This window comes from Phyllobates terribilis, unplaced genomic scaffold, assembly GCF_046119375.1.
Source record: "Phyllobates terribilis strain yellow unplaced genomic scaffold, ASM4611937v1 Scaffold_9__5_contigs__length_417890890, whole genome shotgun sequence".
NCBI lineage: Eukaryota > Metazoa > Chordata > Amphibia > Anura > Dendrobatidae > Phyllobates > Phyllobates terribilis.
This window is the reverse complement of record NW_027362769.1, coordinates 291,601,102-291,613,302: the sequence shown is the minus strand read 5'-3', so window position 1 is coordinate 291,613,302 and position 12,201 is coordinate 291,601,102. Positions and strand designations below refer to the sequence as shown.

Sequence of the window (12,201 nt, the reverse complement as noted above, 5' to 3'; positions counted from 1 at the left end):
GGAGTCAACAATGTGACAGTTGGAAGAAGCAGGTAATAGTCCTTGTACATAGTCTTAGCCTCTGTGCCCACGATGTGTTTTTTAAGAGTTTCCGCAGCGGCAATTCCGCCGCGGAAACGCTTAAAAAACGCTTGGTAGAAGGTCTGCAATGCTCCCCAATGATAATCCGCATGTACTGTGCACATGTTGCGGAAATTTCCGCTGCCGATTATCATTGCGGAAAAATCCACAGCACTACCATTAATTTTGCGTAATCGCAGCATTTTTCACCGCCATTGACTTGCATTGAATTGCTTAATATCCACATGACTACATGTGCACATGTGGATATTCTGCAATTCAATGTGCGGATGGTATCCGGGTCTGAAGAAGAGGAGACTCTCCTCCAAACCCAGGTACTATGGTACCTGTAAAAAAGAAAGAATTTAAAATAGAAAATAAACATTATACTCACCTTCTGATGGCCCGCGGTCTTCTCTCTGGTGCGTCCTGGCTCCCCTGCGGCTCGCGATGGTGTAAAAGGACCTTCCATGATGTAATTTAGTCATGTGACAGGTCACGCGACCGCTGACGTCGGCAGTCGCGTGACCTGTCACATGACTAAATGACGTCATGGAAGGTCCTTTTACACCACATCGAGCCATCGAAGACACCGGAGAAGGAGACGGGGGGCCATCGGAAGGTGAGTATAATGTTTTTTTTTTATTTTTCACCATTTTATTATTTTTTTTACTATTCATGTTGCATTTGCAGCATCATAACTTGGTCACACTATAAAAATCCATGCCGGTTGCATGGATTTATATAGTGTGACAAAGTTGTCAAGCACTCTTCCAAGTGATGCTAAAATCGCCTGGAAAAGCGCTTTACAACCCGCATGCGGAAATGCATGCAAAAACGCTTCACAAACGCTTCTACCTGGCAGGAAAAACACTTGTAAAATCCGCATGTGTTTTTCCTGCCAGGGAGATGCAGAAAAAATCCAAAGCATTTCTGCTTCATGGGCACTTAGACCTGTCACATGACTAAATGACGTCATGGAAGGTGCTTTTACACCACCGCGAGCCGCCGAAGACACCGGACGCACCGTACCGGGGGCCATCAGAAGGTGAGTATAATGGGTTTTTTTATTTTACTTCTTTTTTAACTACAGGTACTATGGTGCCCGGGTCTGGAGGAGAGTCTCCTCTTCTTCAGACCCGGGTACCATCCGCCCATTGAATCGTTTAATATCCGCAAGTTTACATGTACTCATGCGGATATTATGCGATTCAATGCAAGTCAATGGTGCCAATTGCGCCGAGTTTCCGCAAAATTAATGGACGTGCTGTGGATTTTTCCGCAATGATAATTTGCAGCAGAACTTTCCACAGCATGTGTACAGCACATGTGGATTATCATTGGGGACCATTGCAGACCTTCTACAAAGCATTTTTTAAGCGTTTCTGCGGCAGAATTGCCGCTGCAGAAAAGCATAAAAAATGCATAGTGGGCACGCAGCCTTAAAGTGTAATCTCATCTGGACAACGCCTTCTTTTGAGCCCCTGACTCAAGTATGTATTACATGGATAGGCATTCACATCTCACATATTACTATATGGGCCAACTTTTTTTGTGTTTGTGTGAGAGAAGCCTAGAATGCAGTTTGTAATTTCCATTTAATCATACCTACTTCCCTTTCTCAGGCTGTACACCATGAACACAAATGTGTAGACTACAAGTGGCCAGTTCATCATTCGAACACTTCCTCTGTAAAGCAGTGCAGTTGTGATTGAGGCAGTATGTGGTTTAACTTTGTCTTGATGAAATATGCAAGGCCTTCCTTGAAATAGACGTTGTCTAGATGGCACCATATGTTGTTCTAAAAGCTCTATATAATGCTCAGCATTGCTAGTGTTTATGAAGATGTGTCAGCTGCCCATGCCAAAGGAACTAATCCAACCACATACCATTAAATATGCAAGAGTTTGAAATGTGCAATGGTAAAAACTGTTGAGTCCCAGAACACTTCCATTTTGCCTCAGTCCACTTTAATTTAGCTTTGATGCAGAGTTTCACAATTGTGTTAATATATGACTTTTTCTTTGCATGATAGAGCTTTAACTTGCATTTGTGGATTGTACGGTGAACTGTGTTCACAGACATTGATTTCTGTAAGCATTCCTGAGCCCATACAGTGATTTGCACATCCAAATCATGCTTGTTTTTAATGCAGAATCATCCAATATTTACTATTGGCCCTGTCCCTTATGCACATGGATTTTTTGAGAATCTCAGAATCTTTTGATGATTCTATGTCCTATGATGGGGTGTCTGGTGGGTGAGTTATTTACTACAGTTTATTATATATGATTATTGTTTTAATGTTTTCAACTGTGGCATATATACTAATTATATGTATATGGTTATTCATACTGATTGAATGTGTATTGTATTCACAGGCTTATTGCACTATGCTTATATGATTCCTCATTACATATTTTTTTTGACCTATGTAAGGAAAAATTTCAGCTACTCACCCACGACTGTGTCTTTGTGTCTGTATTTTGGATTTTTACCAATGTTTTCTATTTTGTAATTCATAAAGTTTAAAACTTTAAACTTAATAGTGATGATTTCAGTCTTGCCATTTCTTTTTGGGTTTATGTAGGTTGAGGGGTATACAAAGTTTTTGCAATTTTAAGTTGAGTAACATTTTTCTGAAATTGTTCCACAACTTTAACATGCAGTTGTTCACAGATTGGTGAATCTCTGACCATATTTGCTACAGAGAGACTCTGACTCTTTAACATACCGCATTTTTCAGACTATAAGACGCACCGGACGATAAGGCGTGCTCCAAATTTTGAGGAGGAAAATAGTAAAAACAAGATTTTTAATAAAATGGGGGTCTGCCTTATAGTCCAAATTTATGGTAGCTTACCTAGGGGGTGGTGGAGGTGGAGCGGGGTCACAGAAGGTAGGGTCACTGCTGCAGGATGGGACGATGCTGAGGGCCTGTGGTGGGAGGAGGGGATGTACGGGTAGTGTGAGGCTGCAGGTCCTTGGCTGGAAGAAGTGGTGTCGGTAGTGAGGCAGAACGGAGTGCACTGATTTCCCAGCGGTGGGCTTCAGGAAAATGGCAGCCTCAGGTGGCACATGCACTGCTTCTGGCAGCCATTTTCCTGAAGCTGTGGACTTCAGGGACACTGGCTCTACACTGAGGCTGGCTCTCAGTCAGGGTCGGGGGCACGGTTACAGAATTCGCTCTGTATTCTCAGAGCAATGACTGAACCGGCACCGTCCCCGACCCCATGACTAAAACTGAATGCTGACAGGGAGAATAAAGTTAATTTTCTCCCTGCTGCATTCAGCTGCGTGCAGGCACTGGAGAACACACCATGTGCAGGCACTGACTCTGGCACCACACTCCTCCTCCAACCTAGCTGGAGCTTGCGGTACGTCCTCAATGCACCGGAGATCATGGTGTGCGGTCAGCGCCTATGCATACCGCGATCTCCGGCACCACACTCCACCTCCAGCCTCATCCTCTTCCTGGTCTTTTAACACTGGATGCATCCTTCTGACTCTGGCCACACTGCGCAGGTGCAGTGCACAGGTGCAGTCGTTACCAACTTTGGACAGAAGGATGGATTCAGCGCTATATTATAGATGATACTTGCAGTATATTAAGAGGTTAAAAACTTTAATAGGAGGAGTGTTTCTTTAATGACCACCTTAGAAAGAGATATTGGAACTTGTTAAAGGGAACCTGTTACCAGTTTTTTTGTGAATGAATAAATACCACCATCTTTATCAGCACCTGTGCCGCATTCCACAAAGTTGTATATTATCAATTGACTCCCCTTGTGTACTCCTGAAAAATCATTTGAATTTCTCCCACACTATATGCATTGTTGTGGTGTCCATCCCTCCTCTCAGCTGGTAACTGTCACCCTCTGGCTTTGATTGATGTGGATGACAGGGTCCTGTGATGGGACATCGCTGGCTTTTGCAGGCGCACTTTGCTCTGCCCTACAGTGGGCAAAGCTTAGAACATACAGCACATGTGGACTGTGCCAGTGCATGCGCAGTTATGTTTCATGCTTTGCCCACAATTGGACAGAGCAAAGTGCGCCTGCGCGAGACAGTGACATCCGTGCGCAGGCGCAAGAGTTTGTTGTTCTATGTGGCTGATGCAGGACGCGTCATCCACATCAATCAAAGCCAGGGGATGGTGATTACCAGCTGACAGACATCTTTAAGAAACCAATGTATTCCTTCAATACAACAGCATGTGCCTTTCAGCCTGATAGACTGTTAATTGAGACCCAGCTGCCCAAAGGCCTACATAAACCTCAAGCCAACTGTGTATAACAGCACTGTGAGTAAACCCAGCAAAGACTGCGGCAAACACAATATTCAGACTAATTAGGCCCCAACAAAAAAGTGAATCCCTGGCAGCATACACACAATTCAAAGATAGCCTGTCCTACATTAATAGGTGAGAAAATAAAAACAGATTTGCGTCTGTATTTAAACCCAAGAAAAAAGTCACTGAAGTGATAAAAAGTAATTTACTCTAGTATTATATATGCTGTATATTTGCATCTCTGCTTAATCTACATAAACAAAGACGCTTCTGTGAGAATCTCACAGATGAAAAGAGAAATTTGCAGTGTGTACTGTGCAAGAGAATTACCACAGCAGCTTCACTTCCACCACACATAATACACTTTACAACTGGAGACAATTAGTAAATTATTCATGGACTAATTACTCGATAACCATCATTAATATTTGCATGTAGAAGTTTATATGTCAATAAAACTGGAGATTGCACAGTTTCACTGTCTGCTTTATTCCGAACCATTATATTCCAGGCGTGGAGCACTACAATAATACAGACACCATCTTGCTTAGAAGAAAATTAATGAGGTATTTTGTTATGAAGCAACAAAGAGATTACAGAAATTTGTGAAAAGTTTCATAAAATTGACTGCAGCAAATGCAAATGAAAACTCAAGACTATCAGCAGCAGCAAATTAGATGGAATTTTTTTCACAAATATTTGCAGCATATGTTTAATGGAAATTCTTTGGAAGGAATATGTAATGTATTATGTAAAATAGATATGTTTAAAAAGAAAATCCTGGCAAAACTGAGTGCAGAACCAGATGGTATTCCGTATGACATGGGGATTCTCTCCTCAGGTTATTTTTAAATCCTGGTGTCAAACATCATCCCATAAAGCCCTGAGGTGTTATTGCTAAATAAAAATTACATTATAAATTAGAAATAAATATTACCTTTTAAAGAGAACCTGTCAGCCCCCTAATGAAAAGAATGAATGCAAAGCCCCTTTAATGCTTACTACATTCTTACCTTGCTTGTAGTATTCTGTTGGGTCAGTTTTGAGAAATCCTTCCTTGAAGTTTTAAACACAAGTGCAGACGGGTAGGAACTGCATTTGCAGCTTTGCAGTGCTCTTTCACTTTTCTCTACCAACCGCTGGCCTCTTGTTTTTGATTGACAGGTCATTCTTCCATCAGTGACTGATCTCCCCCTGCCGGAGATTCTGCACAGGCACTGTCATTTCCAAGTTTGTCTCATCAGAAGGGGCAACGCATGAGCAGTAGGCTTCTAATGACATTGCGGGAACCGATCCATTAATTTTGTAACATCCTTAGGAGCTCATTATGTATGGGTCACCCATTCTGATGAAACAAACCTGGAAAATTATTGTTTCTCCACAGGGGAGACAGGTCATTGAGAGAAGAATGACTGGTGGATCAAATTTGAGATTAGCAGACAGTGGGGAAAAGGTAGAGAGCACAGAAGAGCTGAAAGTGTACTTGCAATTAAAACTTTGAGGATGGATTTCTCAAAATACCCCAACAGAATACTACAAGCAAAGTATGACTGTGATAAATATTAAAGGGGCTGGGTTTTACATTATGCCTTTAGTGGAGGGTTGAATATCCTACTGGCAGGTCTCCTTTATTGACTTAATAATACTGCATATCGTATGCTCCTTTAACTCCAATCTTTTGCCCAATCTGACATCGAGAATGAAGGGACAATAGTGCACACTGGGCAGTGCGGGTGCCTACTCAACTATTAGAGGACATAAGAGTATCTTGCATTGGTCCTATTCTAGAATATGAGCAGTGCACGACACTATCTGAGCATTTTTAGTTGTCTCAGCATCTGGATTACCTACTAGTGTCTCCATCTTCCTAATATCAGATCGGACAGGAGATTAGAGTAGCACATTGTATAAATTAAATAACATGATTTGGAAATGTTTATTTGAAACATTGAATACTACAACCACCCAAATGTTAGACTTCTGCTTACAACAACCTGAAGCTATGAATACACTTTAGACTGTTATTATACAATCGCATGCCTATAGATAATGTCATTTTTTACAGAAACAGAGACCTTCATGGACTACTGGACAGGTGGTGTTAGTGCCCGGGGTTATCAAACAGGAAAATATAAATCACCTTTTTGTTTCATAAAAGTTCCATCTTGTTGTAATTTTCTTAAATACTTTATAAACCCTTTAACCTCATAGCAAAGTACTTGCTCACAAAGTGAAGACAATTTACACAGTTCATAAAACAGATTTGTGTCAGCCATCAGTAAATAGAGTAAGACTGACAAAGACACGGTTCAGCACAAATGTTTATGCTCACAACAGCCGAGTAATTGTACTAATAATACATCACTGTATGATATGTAGGCAAAATTATAACAAAGGAGAATCGCTGTCTCGATGGGAAGTACAAAGACCTTGATCCTATTCAGTAATTTCCATAATTTATCACTACAATTAAACACTTCTAAACATTAGCAGCCTGACATCCAGACTACACAATATTAGCTAGCCCCTCTGCAAATATTGTCTTTTCACAATGACATTCCCAAGCCAAGAACATTTATAATAGATAATTAGTATTGTCGCATTACATCTATAATGTTACTTTTCAATTTGTGGTTGACTATATTTAATATGTGTGTTTGTACTTTTATATACTGCTTAAATTTTATGACTAAATCTGCAATTTATTTACATTGTGATTCATATCTTTCTTTAACTTGGATCTCAGAAACATTCTTTAAAACCTTAAATAATCCCTTTGTTTCAAAGTCCAGTGATTCCTTTATTCTGAAATAAAGCTGGAAATTGTTGGCAAGATACTTTTGATAATACATTACTAATGAAGCCCTCCCATTATTTTTTTCCCTAAACTTGTGTATATCTTGTGACAAAGTCATTGGCACAAGGGGAGAGGGGAGATATCTAGCACTGAGGCTGTTAGCTTCAGTAACAAACTGAGGAAAAATGATCCAGCACAGAAATTGCTAAGAGGGGTTAATTAGCCATATTTAGTGCTAGGATGATTGAACAGCGGTAGTTAGATGAAACTCAATGTTGCCCAGCAATGGCCCGGAAACCGGAAAGATCTGGAGATTGTGAAGACCCGGGGTCTTCAGTGGGCGTAATACCACTCAGACAACACAGGGTCAGGGTAAAACAGTGTGGCAATGCTTTATTGAACCATAAAATGGACAATAAACAGATAGAACAGTCCCAGCAAATACACGAGATGGTACAACATTACACAGTCTCACCTTCTGCTCTGCCCGCCTGGGATAGAACAGCTGCAACTTTGGGACTTCCAGGGCTAACTACCTCAACCAGTGGCCCCCCTCTTCTGGAGGGCCCCCATAGAGAGAAGATAGTGGCAAGCTTAGGAAGCTAGCAGTCCATCGAGGTACAAGGCCAGGAGACCCGAGGGTAAAACCCTGGATTCTCCGAGAGTTTCCATGGGGCCAGATGACCGGTGGATCCCAATCTGGCTTCTCTGAATGTCTCCATGGGTTACAGGCGACCGTACGTTCCCTCCTCGCACCCCCAAACAACATATCCATGTGGCCAGAAGACTTCATTGTCCCAACCTTGTGTCCTCAAACAATTCCATGGGCTCTCTGATGATCAATGGAGCTGATCCATATCTTTCCAGTCAGGGCCTTACCCTTAGGCCAGAGTCATGTAAAATCCAAGTCTGTGTATCTTTAGGTTAAGCCATGCTTCCAAGCTAGCTGATGGTGTGAAGAGAGTCTGATCCTTGATTCTCCTTGTAAAGTTTCTTTTCAATCTCTGTGTCAAGTCTCCCTGCTACAGAAGCACATGTCATTTTTAAGTACACATCCACAGGTTGGGGGGAAAGGGCAGCCTCGTGTTTCATTGTTTGAGCATTTAATGAATTTGCTTAGTTGGTCCTCCTGTCTTGTGAGTCAATAAGCCACAGGGTCCACAAAGGTTAATCAACATAATTAGCAAATATTAATTGTTCACAGACCCAAGAGGAGACAACAATCAGGGTTATACAAATAATCATATGTCCTTCTTGACCAGCCAAGAGAAATACACATACATTTACAAGTCAAAACACAGATAATAGTGTATTCCTCTTGGCTTAACAAATCTAATTGTCTGGCTTATTAAGATTATAGGCTGTATAGTCACAGAGATCTATATGGAGGAGTGGGCCAAAATCCCTGCTGCAGTGTGTGCAAACTTGTTCAAGAACTACAGGAAACCTCTGAGCTCTGTAATTGCAAATAAAGGTTTCTGTACCAAATATTAAATTCTGTTTTTCTATTGCATCAAATGTTTAATTCATGCAATAAAATACATTTTAATTATTTAAAATTCATACAATGTGATTTTCTTGATTTTTTTAGATTCTGTTTCTCACAGTTGAAGTGTACCTACGATAAAAATTAAAGACCTCTCCATTCTTCGTAGGTGGGAAAACGTGCAAAATCGGCAGTGTATCACTTATTTTCCCCACTGTATATAGCTAACATGTATATTTTTTGAAGCGAACCAACAACTCCAGTGTGAATATGTAAAAAACTAACTTGGAATGTCTAATAAAATGTAGGTGTTAGATTTTTATCCTTTTTTAGAGCTTTGTTTTATTCCCTAAATGTTACTATCAAGCTCCACTGGCAAGATATTAATTTGGTTTATATTGAGTAGTCAGCAAATTATTTATAGACAAAGGAAAGTAGCAATGCTATTTCATAAGTAATATACCAAAAGGTAAAATTACACAAACTCATACTATCTACTTATAGTAATGCAAATTATTTACCCATACCATTTGAATGGAAAGATAACATTAGTAGTTATAAGTCAGGTACTTGTCACTTAAAAATTTAACTAAAACTGCAAGTAGCAGTATGTTCAATAAGATTTTCCTTTGTACAGAATATTCAATTAAAGGGTAATGTTTCGTCAACTCCTTAAAAGTGAGCCACCTGCGGGTCTTATTAAAGGACTTAAGGAAAAGGTTAAATATGCAATTAGTGGAAAAATTAAATATTCTGCTCCTCCAGGTCACACAATTGACTCCTGCAGCTTGATGAAAAGGAATGAAAAACAGAGCACCTTTACAGTACATTACATACTGAATTGCTTTCAACTAATTTTCACACTTCATTATACTTACTGATATGGCAGGATCTTAGTTAAAGTGTTTTTCTAGAGTAAAAGAAACAAATTGGTTTTTGCCTGAGATATTGCGCATGTAAAATCTACCTACATAGAGCAGATTTATCTAGATAATGGTATTGTTAATGCACTTAGTGATCAGTAAATTGTAAATTATTATTCACACTTTCTTAAGCAAATTATAGAAATTACAATGCAAGGTATTTGTAATGGGTTTATTTGGTAATATTGATTGAATGGCCCATGGCTTCAATAACACATCTGTGAAAACGTTAAGTGTCTGGAATATATTAAGCCCATGCTGTCAGTCAAAATGAGCTGTAAAGGGTCCATAAATATGTAAGGATTTAATTCAACTAGCATTGGATATCAATAACTGTAAGTAGATTTGCCAAAATAAATGTACGGTAATTTTTCTCACAAATATTAAAATCCAGCAAGAAGTTTACCTGCAGTAACAGTTCATAAGAATATTAGCAATCTTATCATGGATAACAAACATGAGATTCCCTGAGCTTTATGTCCTTCAAAGAACAGTAGTATTGTAAAGACAGATTCTACACGTGGTTTCAGTAGCCATTGTGTGATACTTCAAGTTCCCTATCTCTATCTATTTTCCTTTCAAATTCCAGATAAATTGTGGGGTTTCAAGCAGCAAGACATCATGTAATCAGTAAATGTATTTCAATGTCAAAATTTCTATATGCACAACACCAATGGTATAATTAAAGCTACACAACAAAAGTTCAACTTTCACATTTTTCTCTTATAAATATATATAGTGTTTGTGACAGAAGAGTTTATTGTGTAAAAGCAAGACAGAAAACATCTAGAGAAAATAGGAACTTATTATAAAAAAAATTCACATTTTTTTCAGCAATTTCATTTTACTTTTTAGAATAAATTAGAGATGCTATGGGTTTTTTTTACATGAAGAATTTAAGGTTATTTACCCTTTTCTGAATATACATAAAGATCACAGCACTTTTGGATATCATCGGGCAATTCCCTAGAATTGGTGACCTACAGCCATGATTTGATTTGATAAATTCTCTTTAGGAACTTGATTTCAGCAATTAATTTCATAATTCAATCTATAAATGGAAATAGTTTCAGTGTAAAGTACAATAAAGCTCATTGCAACTATGGTAAATTGACTAATAAGTGGCCAAAATAACAAAAGATGGTCAAGTTTAAAACAAGTCAAAAATAGATGTGAGCCCTAGCTAAACTTATCTCTTCATCTGAATGGTGACAATAGATGTTCAAACTTCACATTCTAGATAACTGCATTCAAAGTTGAACATTCGCTACACATCCACCAACTAGGCACAGTAGATTTCACCCATCTCCTGCTTACCAGCGAGGATGCATCCTTTCATAGTTATGACCTGCTTACAGCTTCTCTCTGCAAAAACATTTCATTTACAGAAGTTCCACTTCTAAAAGGTCAACTGTCCAACTTGTAGTTTAATCTTTCGGTTTCTTCAAGGGCATGCCATGAGAAGAAGCCAAAAGGGGAAACTCCAAGCTGGGCAGATAACCTTTTCTATCTTTTTAAATGCATTTTTAAAAACTGAACTTTTGTACATACTGTATATTAAACAGAAAAAAACAAACAGCGAGGATGTATCCTCCAATAACGATGACATGCAAGCAGCTTCTTTCTACAATAACATTAAATATAATTACAAAAGTTTCATTTTTAAAACCGCATGTCTCGAGAAGAAGCTCAATGCTTGAACTCAGAGTTGTGAGGATGAACTTCTACTATTCAGTTTTAAAAGTAGTGCTTTGGTTAATATCATAAACTATGTCTTTATTATTGTCACCTTTGGAGAACACATCTATGTTGCTTCTGTGTTTGGGTTTTAGGATTGGAGAGAGAGATGTGTGAAACCTACTATGCCTGATTTGTGGACATACGAGTATAGTAAAGGATCACATATGACTGCACCTACAATATCTAGTGTCAAAATCAATTCTGCTAACATCTATTTTTGTAAGATAAAGTATAAAGGCTTCTTCAGACCTTCTGTACATATAATCCTTGAATAATCAGACACAACAAACTTAATCAAAGTGACAAAATTGGTTTTCTATGATCGGTGATAAGCTATAGAGATTACTGTTGGTATAAACTATAGACCTTCTCTACCGAAAATTTTCCAGTAGTTATCTCACAATTATTACGAGTAGGGTAACAATGAAAAGTATCAGCTCTATTATAAAAATTAATGCCCCCTCATCTTGTAGAGAAAACAGACTACAAATAAGCTCAAATAAACGAACAAGTTAAGCTGAAAGAATATGATTTAAAATATAATTTTCATTAGTTGCTGATAGATTGAGTTTGAGGAATACAAGCTCAAGAATAGAAGCTCACATTTAAAAAATGTGTGAGTGACAGAAATATCCCAAAGTAATCATTTGTGCGTGATATATGAATAAAATCCAACTTACTTAGAGAATAACCTGGCATACGCACATGACTGCGAAGTGAAATGAAATGTGTGTAATTTTATAGTAAGTCACTTATCAAAAGACTTTGGAATATGTAATAACTTTGCTTGTTAAAAGAACATTTTGAGAAATATGTCACTGTCAAACTAAATAGTTCAAACTAAGAAATTTCTGCAGGTCAAAATCATATTACTTCAAATTTTTATTTTCACACTTGATTTGAC

General features: G+C 38.5%; 1 protein-coding gene across 1 annotated transcript in view; it reads right to left on the bottom strand.

Moving 5' to 3' along the window:
* The window catches only part of TMEFF2 (transmembrane protein with EGF like and two follistatin like domains 2), a 1,048,378-nt gene that overhangs the window by 382,355 nt on the left and 653,822 nt on the right, over window positions 1-12,201 (bottom strand). The gene's annotated exons all lie outside the window — the stretch shown is intronic.